We start from the raw sequence: 17,869 nt of genomic DNA, 5'->3' as shown, positions 1-17,869 counted from the left end.
TTTTTCTTCATTTCATTTTATTATATTTTCTATCTGCACTTTTTAATTATTTTTGTAAAGTTTATTGTTATGTTAATTTTAATCTAATTTTGAAATATTTTTTAATAATTAATTGTTGTTATTTTTGTGTTTTAAATTTTTCTTTGTTATTTAAATTTTTATTATTATTATTTTTAACTTACTTTTTGTCACTTTTTAAATTTATTTCTTTTTTACCTTCTATATTATTAGTTTTATTTTGTTATTGTAATTTACTAATCTGTATTTTAATTTGTTATTCTAATCAATTTTTTATTTTAAATTTCTTTTTTTTTATCTAGTGTTTACTCTTTTATTTTTTTATATTTTCTTTATTGTCATTATTTTTTATTTTGCATGTTTGTTTTATTTAATCTATTTTCTATTTTAATTTTCATTTTTGTTTTTTTATTATATTTTTGAACCTTCTTTTCTATTAATTCTTTTTCATTAGAATTTTTCATTTTAATTTTCTTGATTTTTTCTTTTTATAATTTTTTGTTTGTTTTAATCTAGTAGTCTTGATAATCCTCATTTTTATTTTTTGCTAACAATTCTTATAGGTTTTTTTTTTTTTAATAGCTATTCTGTGTTAGTATATGTTAACTATATTACATGGAACTCCTTTGAAATGCCAAGGCACACAACTAAGAAGGTTCGAACCAAAATAAAATCTTACAATGTGAACTCATTACTAAGTACTTACACATTACTACAATTACTATGTACTAGGTATCTGTAAATACCAAATGCTTACCATTCATTATGCTTACCAGGAAAACTTAGCAAAACTCTAAATAGCAAATCTCTTAAGGACATTGCAATCAGAAATTAAGAAATTAGCACTGTAGTTTTAAATCAGAGCAGAGCTTTGGTTGGCAAGAGTCGTACCAGAAAATCCTGCCTTTTCTGGGGGTGGGGGTAGGGGTGGGTGGCTAGCAAGGTGTGCTCTAGTTGCTATTGTTTCTGTATTAGGGTCTTAACGACTTGCAGCCTATCGTGTCTGAACAACCATTGTTCCACCCATACTGGATTATGTGTTTTCCATTTTGATTTGAGGGTTGGTTGCTGACTAGTAGCCACTACAAAGAGGGAACGGTAACAAGTTTTGCTCCTAGCTGACTTAAGGCTTCTCAACCCAATAGAGCGACTGGAAGGGTCAACATGTACGGTCTTAGAGTGATTGATTTGCTGTAGTTAAAAGCTAATTGCACTGGCTCTTTGCTAACCCAGGTTGTTTGGATACCTTTTAAACACATGACCTCAACATTTACCATGAGCAATGGCTAGCGACCATTCCATTTATGACTAGGTATATTGATGACATCATCTCCAGTATCCATAATAATTGAAAATTGTATAATTCGTCCACAAGGGTGTCTGACAGTTACAATCTGTTCCAGTGTTCCATTTTGGATTTCTAGGGCTAATAAGGTATTAGGCATATCGGTGGAACCCGAGCCTTCTTGCCTTTGGATCCTGTTAGAAGTTTTAGGCACTCGGGACTCAGATGGTATTAGCTGAGCAATTTCTGTCCCAACAAGAGTGCGAACAGGAGAGGCAATGGTATAGAGCATAATGTTCATAGCCCAGTCATAATCAGAATGTATTGAACCAGGAATTATAAGGATGCCCTGTCTAGAGGTAGACAATCTGCCAATTAACAGAGCACAGGGTCTGTGACCCAAAGGACCATGCCAATTGGACTCGACAACGCTTTGTAGGTTCAAAAGTGATATGTGGCTGTTGTCAGGTCCGCTATGCACTGTCAGAGGGAGTGGGGGGCGGGGGGGGAGGGGGGGGGGCGCGGTCCAAGGACCCTGGTTTGGTATCGTTGCGGGGTGTACTTGCACTGCAGGAGCAGCTTCTGCGACGATCTCAAGTAAAATGATTAGGTCTGTGACACTTTCGAGTCTGTCCAACAGTCAGGCATTTTGATTTAAGGTACCTAGGTTTCTCAGAGGCACGATGATTTCAAGACTGCGTCTCTGGCCATGGCTAGTTACATTGCTGCTTGTCGATGCCTTCATTCATTGTGGCGTCCTGCAGCCATGAGACAGTGGCACCTGTTGATAAAATGCTGAGAACCTGTTTAGTTTCTTCATTAGCATTATCAAATGCCAAAATAACCAGCATTTTTACCTTCATATCATGAGTCAAGTCTCAATTAGTATTGAATGCCGTATGTAAGGGATGGTATTGACAAAAGAACCAAGTGTCCCTGTTCGGGCGCCAGATAACGGCGACGGAGATTGGAATCAATATGGCTGACCAAATTATTGAGTATTGTTCCTTTATTGTTCCAATGTTGCAGGCCGATGGTGCACGCCTGTGGTGAAGAGGTTAATAAATTTATGAATATGAAATATGTATTATGAAAATATAATTTTTATTAATTATCAAACTATTAATAACCGATAAATCACCAACTTATATACATGTTCTAGTGCACGTTCGTGAAACACATTCCACAAATGGCTTAGTGTTACGATTTGGACTTAATTGAATGATCGATAGACCCTTTCTATATTTATATAACGAAGGGTGCGGTTCTGCCGCTTGGCCACTACATGGCGACTCGGCGGGACGCAGGCAGCTCCTGGCAATATTACAATCTTTCTATGCATCAGCACTTACTCTGCTAGATGCAGATACATTGAACTGAGTGCTAATGGATGGAAAACACGTGGAAGATATTCGATTCCCTCCAGACAACAGGGATCGGTCCTGGTCGGGGTCGGACCGTGGGATTGGCCCTCAAAAGTCAGCTCGCACGACAGGGCGGGACGACGGTGGCCGGTAGGTGGGCTCGGACGACACGGCAGCAGGCTAAGCTACAGGGACGGCCCAACCACAGCGATTCTTGGGGCTGATGCAAACAAGCTCAAGGAGAGAATGCGGCTGCGTTAAGCAGCATATTCTCATTTATTGAGCTTAAAGGAGCAGCGGGACTCTTGGAGTGGTCCCGGGTTCGGTGCAGTAGAGGCACGAACAATGCCTTAGTCTTCCCTGAGATTCACAGGGCTCAGAGAGGCACACGTGGAGACTCCTCTCCCGCTACGGCAGGACTAGGCATATGTGGACTCGGTATCGATCAAGTCCCTTCTCCCCGGCAACTGGGCAGATCTTATCCTTGGGGGTCGTTCCAGTCCTCCGGTGGCACGGTGGGCTCTCCCAGTCGGTACGACTGGCTGTAGCAACGCTAAGGTCTTCCCTCTATGCTTCTCACGATGCAGAGGCTTTCAGTATGCGTTCATGTATAACAGAAGCTAACGACAATAAGCTCAATGGCAAAGGCTGTAGCTCAAGAGTTGTTCTCTCGAGCAAGCACAGAGACAAAGTGAAAGAGGGCGCCACTTGTTTACCAACTGGGGTGATACTTCTAGATTCCTCGAGGCTGGGCTTGACCAATGGGCACTCTCATAAACAACTGGCTTCAGCATATAGAAAGCGTGAAGCTAGAATTATGCCCGTACTTGGTGTCAGCACGAGCATTGCATGCGCTGGGTGCATGCTGGCCTGGCTAATGCCTTGGCTTTTGTCTTCCTCCTGGAGGAGAGGGAACTTGCCCACATGCTGGGACAAGATTCAGTATCTGGGCATAATGTGCCTTCACCGCAAGGCCTGAGGTGCAGGCCTAGGGTGCAGGCCTGTAGTGCAAGTATAGCACTGTAAAGTGTAGAAGAAGAAGAGACAGGAAAGGCAGAAGTGCGTAGCAAGGGAACTGCTACAACTTATATATACTCGGAGTGCCTTGTTGGCATAGCTCCATTGGTTCCCTCTGCGTGACTACACATTGCACTATTACAGATTATTGGTCCAACTACTAACGATACGCAAGGTTTGTTGATGCAGGTGCATGTCCTGTTGTCCCAAGATAACTGTCCATGTTTATAGCTACCAGTGCCTTATTTTAGTTACATGCTGCAGGCACAGCACTGTTTTGCTACACTGCTAGCTGGCTCTGCATTTATGCCGAGCATGGCCTACCACCATGTCAGGCTCTAGACCTGCACTGCCAGATTGCTCACACTGCTCGTCGCTGGCATTGCCACAGGTTAGGAAGACGTTCTATACAGAGAGAGTGATTGCCCATTTGAATGGGGTGCCTGGGGAGGTGGTGGAGTCACCGTCATTGGAGGTTTTCAGAAGGAGACTTGATGGGGTGCTTGGTGCCATGGTTTAGTTGTTTAGGTGGGTTGGACGCAATGATCTTGATGGTCTCTTCCAACCTGGTTTATTCTATATAGTTGAGCCTGTGTGTGTCATGAATTATAGCCTTTTGCACAGGTGCATATTTTAATATCCACTAATGTGGGTGGATTGCCATCCAATTACTTATTTGCTCTTTATAGGTCTGTGTATTATTTACTCCCAGATGAAGCTACTTGGGAATGGGAATCACATGGTGTAACACACATTCAAAATTATAAATTCTACTCAAAACAATAAATTCTCAGACCTGAAGAACTTATATCTTATTAAAGAAAATGAAAAAGTCCCAGAGCTTTGGGAATGTGGATGTATGAAGTGAGCAAGAAGAATTGCTTGCAAGTGTCATGTGATTACAATGGGCGAGGCAGGGCGACCTTGTGTCACATCAATGTTTTGGCAGTTGATTGGGGCAGATGCCTATTTAAAATACAATTCTTAAAAATGTTTCTAAAATGAATGTAGAAGTTAGCAAAACACATCCAGATTAATAATTACAGATGGTGTCTGCAGGAAAAAAAATTGCTTAGCAGATGCGGACTCAACCAATATTCCAACATATTTTAATGTTATTGCCCACTATAACAACATTAGACAATGACATCACCATACCACTTCAGAGGTGTAAGTATCCATCAGAGAGCCATTAAATACTGTATTTTCTTGGTGTCACACAATTGCAGAAACAGTTGTTTTGGTGATTTGTGCTGATCCACTGAGAAAAGTGTCAGTGTTGAATGGCCCCAAAATATTCTGTTCTTCATCTATAGGAAGCATGCAAAGAGTTGAAATTTAAGCTGATGCCAGCTGGTGAAGATTGAACAGCACTTCCCCCCCCCCCCCCCCCCTTTCTAAAAGAATTGCCCAGGTTTTTTTTTAAATTCCTAACGATTCTTTCTCATTCTGTGTTTTGCAGTTGCTGCTCTCTTCCATTTATTAATTCCCTCACTCACAATCATTAAGGATTTCTTTTTCCTTGGTCCAAACATGCCACTGCTGCTTTCAGCTTCACTTTAATTCTCTTGAATCATTTTAATCTCTACTCGTCTCTCCTGTGGCATTCAATTCACTTTTTACTTCACCTCAAGGAGGACTCAGATTGTTGTCAGAGCCTGCCTCTTGCCATATGCTCTCTTATCTTCTAGATTCAGGGTAACATCTATCTCTTTTCCATCTCTGTTTTTGGGCTAGCACTTGTAAAGCAATGTAAACATGCTCAGCTTTATTTAAATGAATTGACCTGTTCCTCATGCTTAAAGCCAGCATCCTTTAAACATCGTGATGAATCAGAGCCCTACTGGTTTCTTTCAAGTGCAGAACAGAGCCTTGATTCACAAGAACTGACTCTTACTATTGTTGTCATTATTATTATTAGTCTGGAAAACTAATAGTCCCATCTATTGTCTAATATCTTGTTACATTTAATATGATGCAAACACAGACTGAAAAGACTTGGTGTTTTCTCCTCTCTGAACTTCACACACAGAGATGGACTGAAGATTGCACAGTGTCTTTTAAGACCGTCTCAGCAGCGACGGGCAACAGAATCAGAAATTAAAGGAATTCAGTTAGCTTTTAGAGGGCAGAAACTCTTTACTACCAGAATTAAGTTAGATAATTTGGCTGAATACAGACTTCCTTACAACAAAACTATCCTATGTAACTGAGTAGCTGTAGGGTTCAAAAGAATGATATTATGGTCCAGACAAAAGCTGTGAGAATGTCCCCTCCACGAGTGTTGTGACTGAAGAAGCAATCCAGCCACCATAGATGCTAAATGTTGTCCTGTCCTGTCCTTTCATGGGGGGGGGGGGGAGGGAGAGTTAGGAATTGCAGAATAATTATGCATTTGAGAACTACATTTTGAAGAGTCTATATTCCTTCCTTTTACACTTGACACTGCACTGGGTATACTGTGTTGGATTTATAAAGACAAGAAGTGGATCAAGTATTCCACTGCTTTTGAAAGGAGTTTCCATGTCAAATCTGTATTTAAAAAAAATATTTTTACACAGTTACATCAGCACTCCTACAACTTCTTACTTATTAAATGTAGCTCCCAGTGTGATTCCCTGGCTTAAATACAGCAGGTAATTTTATGAAACCTGGTTTGAATTTTTAGTGCAGCTGTGCAGATCTCTTATAATGAAACCCAAAACCTGCTTGGTCTTGTGTTTCATTACAAATCTGAAACTCTAAAGGGTTTGTCAAAGTTCACAATTTTAAAGATTTGAGTCTGGATGAAGTAAGTCGATGCTGAGTTATGATTTCAGGGGCAAGTCAGGGAAAATGTGGTGTTTTGACCCCCAACTGGACAAAACCTAGTGGCTTAGGTTAAAATGGAGCAAGTCCTTGCAGAGGGAAAACAGGGGATGAGTTTCATAAGCCCTTGTGAACCAAGGTGATCAGGTTTTAAGCTGCAAATGTGTAGGTGAGTATTTATTAGAAATTGCTTTCCTTACTTTCCTCCCACACTTCCTAGGAATTTTACAGATTCCGATTCTTGCCAAGACACAACTAAAAGGTTTAATTAACAGTAGGCCTAAAGGTAAGTTACAAAGTGATCCCTATAAATTATGAGATTAATTTCCACACAATTTATTGAAAGCCTGTGATATATCAATCACTTGCAAATCAGTAAAATGAGAAACTTTGCCTCAAAACGGAAATGTTTAAAGTGTTTGCGGATGGAAGCATGGTTTTAGAAATGGGACTTCCTGAAGAGAGGAGGAGGGGCAGGGGGCTCGGGTTGCCGACGTGCCTGAGGGAAACCGTGTGCCGCGTAAACCGTGCGCCAACCAAACAGAACCCAGCGCGTGGCTGAAGAGAGGAGGCAGCTTGAGGAGCGCAGCTCAGCCTTCTTACTGACAGGGAAAAAAAAACAAAAACAAACCACAAACAAAAAAAAAACGCCGCGTGGAGAGGGTGGTTACTGCAAGATGGTCACTACTAGAGCAAAGGCTAACAGAAGGACAGTGGGCACCCAAACAGAGACCACTCACAAGCATGCAGATGTTCAGGCAGGCGGCTGCAGTGAGTGCTGGAACCTGGCACTCGATATGGAGGATGGAGGGAGCAGCTCCTGTGTCAGGTGTGAGCAGATCAGTGATCTGATGAGCATGGTGGTCAAACTAAATGAGGTGGAAAGGCTAAGAGCTATAAGAGATGGCGAATGGAAAATTGACGATTCCCATAATGTAACCTCTTCTAAACCAGAACAGGGGGTAACTCTTAGTGGAACAGGGAGTTTGATACCTTCCCAGCAGCAAGCCTCTCAACCTCCCTGTAGTAACCCACATGAGCAGGGCCAATGGGAACAGGCCTCTGCCCAACAGAAGAAATGCAAATGAAGAAAGTCTGCTACTGTGAGCAGCACGCTGCCTCCAGTGCAGTTACAGAACAGGTATGAGGCTCTGCAGGAGGAACAGGTCATTGGTAAGGTCAAGGACTCAAGAAGGTCAGAAGCTGCACCAATGACAGGTTGCCTCAGGCCAGCCATCAAAACTCAGTAGGAGACTTCCCTACTGAAGGGAACAGAGGGCCCAATATGCAGACCACACCCATTTAATAGAGAGGTCAGCTGCCTCCCTGGTGCCCAAGTAAAAGACATTGTAGATTCCCAACCTTGTGAGTCCTTCGGACTACTACCCACTGCTGGTCTTTCAGGTGGGCAGTGACAATGTAATTATGACAGGCTCACAATCTATTAAAAAAGACTTCAGAACCTTAGGGAAACTGCTAAAGGGATCAGGGGCTCAAGTTGTGTTCTCTGCTATCCCTCTAACGTCAGCAATGGATGAGGGAACACTGAGGAAGGGCCAACAGGTCAATTCATGGCTCAGGGGCTGGTGCCATCGACAGGGCTTTGGGTTCCACAATCATGGATTGGTTTTCAAGGCACAAGAGCTGAAAACAACTTCTGGAACACACTTGTCCCAGAGGGGGAAAAGAATCCTGGGGCAGGAATTGGCATGGCTCATTGATAGGGCTTTAAACTAGATTTGAAGGGGAAAGGGGTTAATAGTCTCCTGCTGGCCAGTGACAAACAGAGGGGCAGCTCACCAGCAGTAGAGAGGAGAGCTAGTAAGGGCTCTCAACTTGCTGCCCTGAGGCAAGCCACAAATGATCCACCAGCACATTCTGTGGAAACCGAGGGGAATTAGCACAAGAGGACAACAGGGCCAGCCCAGCTGAAGTGCTTCTATGCGAATGCGCGCAGCTTGGGCAACAAACAGGATGAGTTAAGGGCCACTGTGCTTCTGGGATGCCACGACATAGTGGCTGTTACTGAAACTTGGTGGGATGATTCCCATAACTGGAATGTAGGGATAGATGGATATAAGCTCTATAGGAAGGATAGGCAGGAAAGGGGAGGAGGAGGTGTTGCCCTCTATGTCAATAACCAGTTGGAACCAGTAGAGCTCCAACTGGGGAGGGATGATGAGCTGGTTGAGAGTGTATGGGTTAAAATTAAAGGCAAGACAAGGGAAGGAGATATTACTGTGGGGGTCTCCTACAGACCACCTGACCAGCAGATCCAAGCAGATGAGGCCCTCCACAGGCAAATAGAAGCGGCTTCCAGGTCACAAGCCCTGGTCCTCATGGGTGATTTCAACCACCTGGACATCTGCTGGAGGGACAACACAGCAAGGCACCAGCAATCCAGGATGTTCCTGGACTGCATAGAAGACAACTTCCTCCTCCAAATGGTAGAGGAACCAACAAGAAATGGTGCTATGCTGGACCTTGTTCTCACCAACAGGGAAGGGCTGGTAAGCAATGTGAGGCACAGAGACAGCCTTCCTTGGCTGCAGTGACCATGAAGCAGTTGAATTTAATATCCTCAGGGCAATCAGGAGGAAGTATTCCAAGCTTATGACCCTAGAATTTAGGCGTGCAGATTTTGATCGCTTCAGGGATCTGCTAGCCAAAGTGTCGTGGGACAAAGCCCTGGAGGGAAGAGGGACCCAGGACAGCTGGTCAGTATTCAAGGACCACCTCCTCTGTGTCCAGGAGCTCTGTGTACCAACAAAGAGAAAAGCAGGTAAGAATGCTAGGAGGCCTGCCTGGATGAGCAAGGAGCTACAGGACACACTATTACTTGAAAGGAAACTCTCCAGGAAGTGCAGGGAAGGACAGCTAGAACAGGGGGTATAAAGGAAGCTGCCCAAGCAGCAAGAGACTTGGTTAGGAAAGCCAAAGCAGAGTTCGAATTGTATCTAGCCAGGGAGGTTAAAGGGAACACTAAGAACTTTTACAGGTATATTAATGGGAAGAAGACGACTAGGGAAGGTGCGGGCCCCCTCAGAAAAGAAACTGGTGATACGGTCACAAGTCATGAGGAAAAGGCTGAGGTACTTAATAACTTCTTTACCTCAGTCTTCACTGCAAGGGCCTCTAGCCACATTCCTGATGTTATGGAACACAACGCCAGGGACGGGGAGGAAGAACTGCCCATTGTAAGTGCAGATCAGGTTCGTGATCACCTGAAGAACCTGAAAGTGTTCAAGTCCATGGGACCCGACGGGATACACCCACGGGTACTGAGAGAACTGGCAGAGGAGGTTGCTAAACCCCTCTCTATTATATTTCAGAAGTCATGGCAGTCTGGGGAAGTCCCCACAGACTGGAAAAGGGGAAACATTACTCCCATTTTCAAAAAGGGTAAGAAGGAGGAACCAGGGAACTACAGGCCAGTCAGTCTCACCTCTGTGCCTGGAAAGATCATGCAGCAGATCCTCCTGGAGGCACTACTGGCTCAGAAGAAAAGTGAAGAGGTGATTGGGAACAGTCAGCATGGCTTTGCCAAGGGCAAATCCTGCCTGACCAACCTGGTGGCCTTCTATGAGCAGGTGACAAAATTAATAGATGAGGGGCGAGCAACTGATGTCCTTTACCTGGACCTGAGCAAAGCCTTCGACACTGTCCCACACCACATCCTGGTCCCAAACAGGTGACACATGGGTTTGATGGGTGGACCACTAGATGGATAAGGTTTATCCTATAGTGGTTAAGCATCATGTGATGAATTTCCTCTGTGCTTCTTTTGTATGCATCAGGTTTCAGAGGGAGCATCAAGGAGAGTGGAGCATCAAGGAGAGTGGAACATCTCTGTCCTTGGTGGGGAACTGTTTTAGCTGCGTGTTGTATTTGGAGGTAACAGAGTGAATGCTTCACATGCCTAGAGGGGAAATTATTACCACCTGGAAGAAAAATGTCAGGCAAACAGCACCCTGGAAGTGGAGAACAATTTGAGAGTTAGGATTGTCTCTTAGATGTACTCAAACTGCAGGACTTGACTAGGTTGAATGTGGCAGTGGTACTGATTATTTGTAGTGGAAAAACAGGCAAAAATGAAAAAATATTATGCCAGTTTTCCCCTTGGGACATCCCTTCTTTAACTCCAGCTTCAAGAATTTGATGCTATTATGAAAATATTCTAGATTAGGATGCTCTGGTGAAGGGGAGCATAGATCATTTTCACCTGCTTCTTCATTAGAGCAATACAAAACATTTTGAAGAAACAGTATTTCCTTCTCTTGTACTGCAAATAGAGATCAGCCCATGCACAAAAATATGATTCTGGTTGTAGCTCTGAAACAAGATATAGATGCCCAATGATCTCTGACTGCAGTCTTTGAATCACAAAGAAAAGACCTGCTGGAAAAGACCTTTAAAATCATTGAGTCCAACCAGCCTCTCAATCTACCAAGTCTGGTCCTAAAACATGTCCCTCAGCACCACAGCCTTATATTTGCTTTGGCTGGTTTTCTCCTTGATATTAACAGTGATATTCTCCCCCATGCCCTCCCCCCAATCCTTTAGTCCACAACTCACCTCTCTGTATCAGCTAAGGGAAATCATCATGTAATGTGCTCAGCATAGGAAACTCTCTGGTGCCAGCATTTAAGCTGCAAATTCTCTGTAGGGTATAAGATTGTAGAGCAGGTCTTTCAAGTGGATGTTGAAAATCCTGCTATAAGCCAAGCAATAAATCAGAGCTTTAGAATATGCGTGGACTAATGGAGTAGCCGTCTCAAATGTCTGTACCACCCATGACAGAATACCAGCACCATTCTGCTCATGAAGATCTTGTATGGCTTCAGGAAGGACAGATGCTGGAGATCGACTTTGCCCAACAGTATCTTACCTGATAGAATGTACTCTGGGAAGTGATATGGTGATATGGCTTAAATGTTGGAACAGATACCATGGAGAGGAAATTATGAGCCATGACATTAATTTTGACACTGTGTCCCACAGCATTCTCCTTCAGAAACTCATGGCACAAGGCTTGAATAAGTACACTGCAGTGGATACAAAACTGGATGGATGGCAGAGCTCAAAGTGGTGAACAGAATTAAATGTGGCTGGTGTCTGGTCACTAGTGGTGTTCTCCAGGGTTCAGTTCTGGGACCTGTGCTCTTTAATATCTTTATTAATGATCTGGATGAGGGATTTGAGTGCATCCTCAGTAAATCTGCAGATGACATCAAGCTGAGTGGCTGTGTCAGTCTGCTAGAGGGTAGGGAAGCCTTAGATCAGGGTCTAGACAGGTAAGACTGATGGGCCAAGGTTAATTGTATGAGGTTCACAGTATCACAGTATCACAGTATCACTTAGGTTGGAAAGGACCTTGAGGATCATCGAGTCCAACCTATCAACACAGACCCCATGACTAGACCATGGCACCAAGTGCCATGTCCAATCTCCCCTTGAACGCCTCCAGGGTCGATGACTCCACCACCTCCCTGGGCAACCCGTTCCAATGACGAATTACTCACTCGGTGAAGAACTTCCTCCTCACCTCGAATCTAAACCTCCCCAGGCACAGCTTGAGACTGTGTCCCCTTGTTCTGGTGCTGGTTGCCTGGGAGAAGAGACCAACCCCTTCCTGGCTACAACCACCTTTCAGGTAGTTGTAGAGGGCAATGAGGTCACCCCTGAGCCTCCTCTTCTCCACGCTAAACAATCCCAGCTCCCTCAGCCTCTCCTCATAGGGCAAGATCAAGTGCCAGGTCCTGCACTTGGGTCACAACAGTCTCATGGTAAGCTATAGACATAGGGATGTGTGGCTGGAAAGTTGTAACTTGGAAAGGTACCTGGGGCTATTGGTAGATAGTCCACTAAATGAGTCAGCAGTGTGCCCAGGTGGCCAAGAAAGCCAATGGCATCCTGGTTCATATTAGAAATACTGTGGCCAGCAGGGACAGAGAGGTCATTGTACTTGGCCCTGGTGAGGCCACACCTCAAGTATTGTGTTCAGTCCTGGGGCCCTCAGTATAAGGAGGACATGGAAGTGTTGGAGGGTGCCTAGAGAAGGGTAATGAGTCTTGTGAAGGGCATAGAGCTCATGTCCTATAAGGAGTGGCTGAGGAAGCTGGGGTTGTTCAGTCTGGACAAGAGGAGTCTAAGGGGAGACTTTATCACTCTCTACAACTACCTGAAGGGAGGTTGGAGTGAGGAGGGGTCCAGCCTTTTCCCCTTGGTGTCATGTGACAGGACTAGAGGAATTGATACAAGCTGCTCCAGGGGAGGTTTAGGCTGGGTGTTAGGAAATGTTTCTCCACTGAAAGGGTTATCAAATGATGGAATGGTCTGCCCAGGGCAGTGGTACAGTTGCCACCCCTGGAGGTGTTTAAATGGCATGTAGACCAGGTACTTAGGGATGTGGTTTAGTGTTGACCATGCTGTGCTGGGTTGGAATTTGGACTGGATACTCTTGAATGTCTCTTCCAACCAAATATATTCTGAATTGTCTGGACATGACACTTTAGGACATGGTTTAATAGCTATGATAATCTTAAGAAGAAGGTTGGACTTGATGATCTTAGAGGTCTTTTCAACCAAAACAATTCTATGCTTCTATGATTTTATGATTTTACTGATTTTAACAATGAGAGGCTCACAATCAATTAAAAAAGATTTCAGAACCTTAGGGCAACTGCTAAAGGGATCAGGGGCTCAAGTTGTGTTCTCTGCTATCCCTCTAACGTCAGCAATGGATGAGGGAACACTGAGGAAGGGCCAACAGGTCAATTCATGGCTCAGGGGCTGGTGCCATCGACAGGGCTTTGGGTTCCACAATCATGGATTGGTTTTCAAGGCACCAGAGCTGAAAACAACATATGGGACACATTTGTCCCAGAGGAGGAAAAGAATCCTGGGGCAGGAATTGGCAGGGCTCATTGATAGGGCTTTAAACTAGATTTGAAGGGGGAAGGGGTTAATAGTCTCCTGCTGGCCGGTGACAGAGGGGCAGCTCACCAGCAGCAGAGACAAGGAGAGCTGGTAAGGGCTCTCAACTTGCTGCCCTGAGGCAAGCCACAAATGATCCACCAGCACATTCTGTGGAAACCGAGGGGAATTGGCACAAGAGGAGAACAGGGCCAGCCCAGCTGAAGTGCTTCTATGCGCATGCGCGCAGCTTGGGCTACAAACAGGATGAGTTAAGGGCCACTGTGCTTCTGGGATGCCACGACATAGTGGCTGTTACTGAAACTTGGTGGGATGATTCCCATGACTGGAATGTAGGGATAGATGGGTATAAGCTCTATAGGAAGGATAGGCAGGGAAGGAGAGGAGGAGCTGTTGCCCTCTATGTCAATAGCCAGTTGGAATCAGTGGAGCTCCAACTGGGGAGGGATGATGAGCTGGTTGAGAGCGCATGGGTTAAAATTAAAGGCAAGACAAGGGAAGGAGATATTACTGTGGGGGTCTCCTACAGGCCACCTGACCAGCAGATCCAAGCAGATGAGGCCCTCCACAGGCAAATAGAAGCAGCTTCCAGGTCACAAGCCCTAGTCCTCATGGGTGATTTCAACCACCCGGACATCTGCTGGAGGGACAACACAGCAAGGCACCAGCAATCCAGGATGTTCCTGGACTGCATAGAAGACAACTTCCTCCTCCAAATGATAGAGGAAGCAACAAGAAAAGGTGCTCTGATGGACCTTGTTCTCACCAACAGGGAAGGGCTGGTAAGCAATGTGAGGCTCAGAGATGGCCTTGGCTGCAGTGACCATGAAGCAGTTGAATTTAATATCCTCAGGGCAATCAGGAGGAAGTATTCCAAGCTTACGACCCTAGACTTTAGGCGTGCAGATTTTGATCACTTCAGGGATCTGCTAGCCAAAGTGTCGTGGGACAAAGCCCTGGAGGGAAGAGGGACCCAGGACAGCTGGTCAGTATTCAAGGACCACCTCCTCTGTGTCCAGGAGCTCTGTATACCAACAAAGAGAAAAGCAGGTAAGAATGCTAGGAGGCCTGCCTGGATGAGCAAGGAGCTACTGGACACACTATTACTTAAAAAGAAACTCTCCAGGAAGTGGAGAGAAGGACAGCTAGAACAGGGAGTTGTGGCCGTTTGAGGTTGTGCCTTTAACAAAGGGACACCATGGCCGAATGTCTTATAAACAAGAAAGGTCTAAACTAATTTCATTGGTGGAGAAGCAGAAGCACTGCATTAAGTTTTGATTCCCAATGAGACAAGTCTCAGACTGGGACAACATAAGATACAGGACATTAAATTGCCGGTTGCTTCTCAGACTGTGCATCACAGACAATACAGAACCAACCGTGACACTGTTGCCCATACAGAATCTGATTCGTCAGTTGGAGAGTCAGAAAGTCATCAGCAAAACTCATTCACCTTTCAACAGTGTGGCCTGTGCAAAAGCAGCATGGAGACTGGTGTCTGACGGTCGACAACCGGGCCCTAAATGAATGAAGTAATTCCACTTATGAGTGCAGCAGTACCAGACATGATGGAACTACAGTATGAGCTGGAATCCAAAGAGGCCAAATGGTATGCTACCATAGACATTGCTAATGCATTTTTCTCTATTCCCATAGCAGAGGAATGCAGGCCTCAGTTTGCTTTCACCTGGAGAGGAATCCAGTACACTTTCAACAGACTGCCAATAGGCTGGATCCACAGCTCAAGCATCTGTCATGCAGTAATTCACGATGCTCTGGAGAAAGGTGGTGCTCCAGAACACATCCAGTTCATTGATGATATCATCGTCTGCGGTAAAACTGCTGAAGAAGTCTTCGAGAAAGGTAACAAAATCATTGACATTCTTCTGAATGCAGGTTTTCCCATCAAACGAGACAAGGTGAAAGGACCTACCACAGAAATTCAGTTTGTGGGAGTGCGGTGGCAGGATGGACACCGACACATTCCAGTGGATGTGGTAAACAGAGTCTCCACCATGGCAAGTCCCACAAACAAGCAGGAGACCCTATATTTCTTGCAGATAGTTGGATTTTGGAGACTGCACATTCCTGGATACAGTCAGATTGTGAAACCTCTGTATGATGTGACTCGAAAGAGAAACAATTTCCACTGGGGACCTGAACAACAAGCAGCCTTTGACCAGATAAAGCAAGAGGTAGTTCAAGCAATGGGTCTGGGACCTGTCCGAGATGGTCCAGACATTAAGAACATTTTGTACACGGCTGCAAGTGACAATGGTCCAACCTGGTGCTTGTGGCAAAAAGCTCCAGGTGAGACACGTGGATGACCTCTTGGTTTCTGGAGTCGAGGTTACAGAGGTTCAGAGGCTAATTATAATCCAACAGAGAAAGAAAATTTAGCTGCCTATGAAGGAGTAAAAGCAGCTTCTGAAGTAATTGGAACTGAATCACAACTTCTCTTAGCTCCCAGATTACCAGTTTTGAATTGGATGTTCAAAGGCAAAGGTTCCACACCACATCATGCCACAGATTCCACCTGGTCTAAGTGCATGGGTCTGATAACACAGAGAGCTCGAATGGGAAATTTTGAAAGACCTTGACTAGTGGAGGTGATTTCAAGTTGGCCTGAAGGTACCAACTGTGCTAAACCTCCAGAGGGGAAAGTAACTCGTGCTGAGGAAGCTCCTCCTTACAATGACCTTTCTGATGATGAAAAGAAATATGCTTTGTTCACAGACGGTTCCTGTCGTCTTGTTGGAAACAAGCTAAGGTGGAAGTCTGCAGTGTGCAGTCCAACACGCCGAGTTGCAGAGGCAAAGGATGGAGAAGGAGAATCCAGTCAGTTCGCAGAGGTAAAAGCTGTCCAGCTAGCTCTCGACGTAGCTGAACGTGAGAGATGGCCAAAGCTTTATCTCTACACCGACTCATGGATGGTAGCCAATGCTCTATGGGGTTGGCTAAAGAACTGGAAGAAGAGTGGTTGGCAGAGGAAAGGAAAACCCATTTGGGCAGCTGACCTGTGGCCGGACATTGCTGATCGAATCGAGAGAATTGCAGTGAAGGTGAGACACATCGATGCTCACATTCCTAAGAGCAAAGCTACTGAGGAACAGCAACACAACCATCAGGCAGATCTAGCTGCAAGAGTTTCTCAAGTAGACATGGACTCTAATCTTGATCTCGACTGGAAACACCGAGGTGAGATATTCTTAGCTCGGTGGGCTCATGATTCGTCAGGACATCAAGGCAGAGATGCAACATACCAATGGGCTCGTGACAGATCCATAGACATTTCCATGGATGCTATCACACAAGTCATCCATGACTGTGACATTTGTGCTGCTATTAAGCAGGCAAAATGACTTAAGCCCTTGTGGTATGGTGACAGATGGTCCACGTACGAGTATGGTGAAGCTTGGCAGATTGACTATATTACTCTACCACGTTCTCGTTCTGTTAAGCAGTACGAACTTACTATAGTAGAGGCAAACACTGGATGGTTGGAAACTTATCCAGTTCCACATGCAACTGCACGCAACACCATTCTCGGTCTGGAGAAACAAATCCTGTGGAGACACGGAACTCCAGAGAGGATTGAGTTAGACAACGGAACTCATTTCAAGAACAACCTTTGAAAGAACTGGGCAAAAGAGCACGGTATTGAGTGGATATTCCATATTCCCTACTATGCACCAGCTTCAGGGAAGATTGAACGCTACAACGGTTTGTTGAAGACCACTCTTAAAGCCATGGGGGGTGGATCTTTGAAGAACTGGGAAAAACATTTAGCACAAGCAACCTGGCTGGTAAATAGTAGAGGTTCAGTGAATCGAGCTGGACCTGCACATTCAGATCTGCTACAGAAAGTGGAAGGTGATAGAGTTCCTGTTGTTAGAGAAAAGAATCTGTTAGGTAAAACTGTTTGGGTATTTTCTCCCTCAGGAGAGGCTAAACCTGTCCGAGGGGTGGTTTCAGCTGAAGGTCCGGGTCACACTTATTGGGTAATGCAAGAGAATGGTGAAATTCAGTGTGTTCCACAAAGAAATTTAACTTTAGCTGAAAGAGTTTAATTTCAAACTGTTGTACAGCTACATCGCGTCCAAAGGAAGAATCAACGAGGAATCTACGGTGCACGAACCCTGAGAACCCTGAGAGCCCTGAGTCAACTAAGAGACCCTGAGATTCCCTGTTTCCCTTTTCTTCGCTTCGTCGGCGAAGAGATAAACTGTTTTCCATTTTTCTCATTTTCTGATTTTCTTGGACTTTTGAATCATCTACATCTGAGTATAGCCGGAATGGACTATGAACTTTACTTACGAACTGTAAATATTGTCTTGGATTGGATGGACAGCATGAACAGCCAATGAAATTGTTTAGATGGTGTGGACTGTGGCCATTTGAGGTTGCACCTTTAAGAAAGGGACGCCATGGCCAAATGTTT

This window comes from Melanerpes formicivorus, unplaced genomic scaffold (assembly GCF_026170545.1).
Source record: "Melanerpes formicivorus ecotype bairdi unplaced genomic scaffold, bMelFor1.0.p_v2 SCAF_195, whole genome shotgun sequence".
Lineage (NCBI taxonomy): Eukaryota > Metazoa > Chordata > Aves > Piciformes > Picidae > Melanerpes > Melanerpes formicivorus.
Note: the sequence above shows the minus strand (reverse complement) of the source record.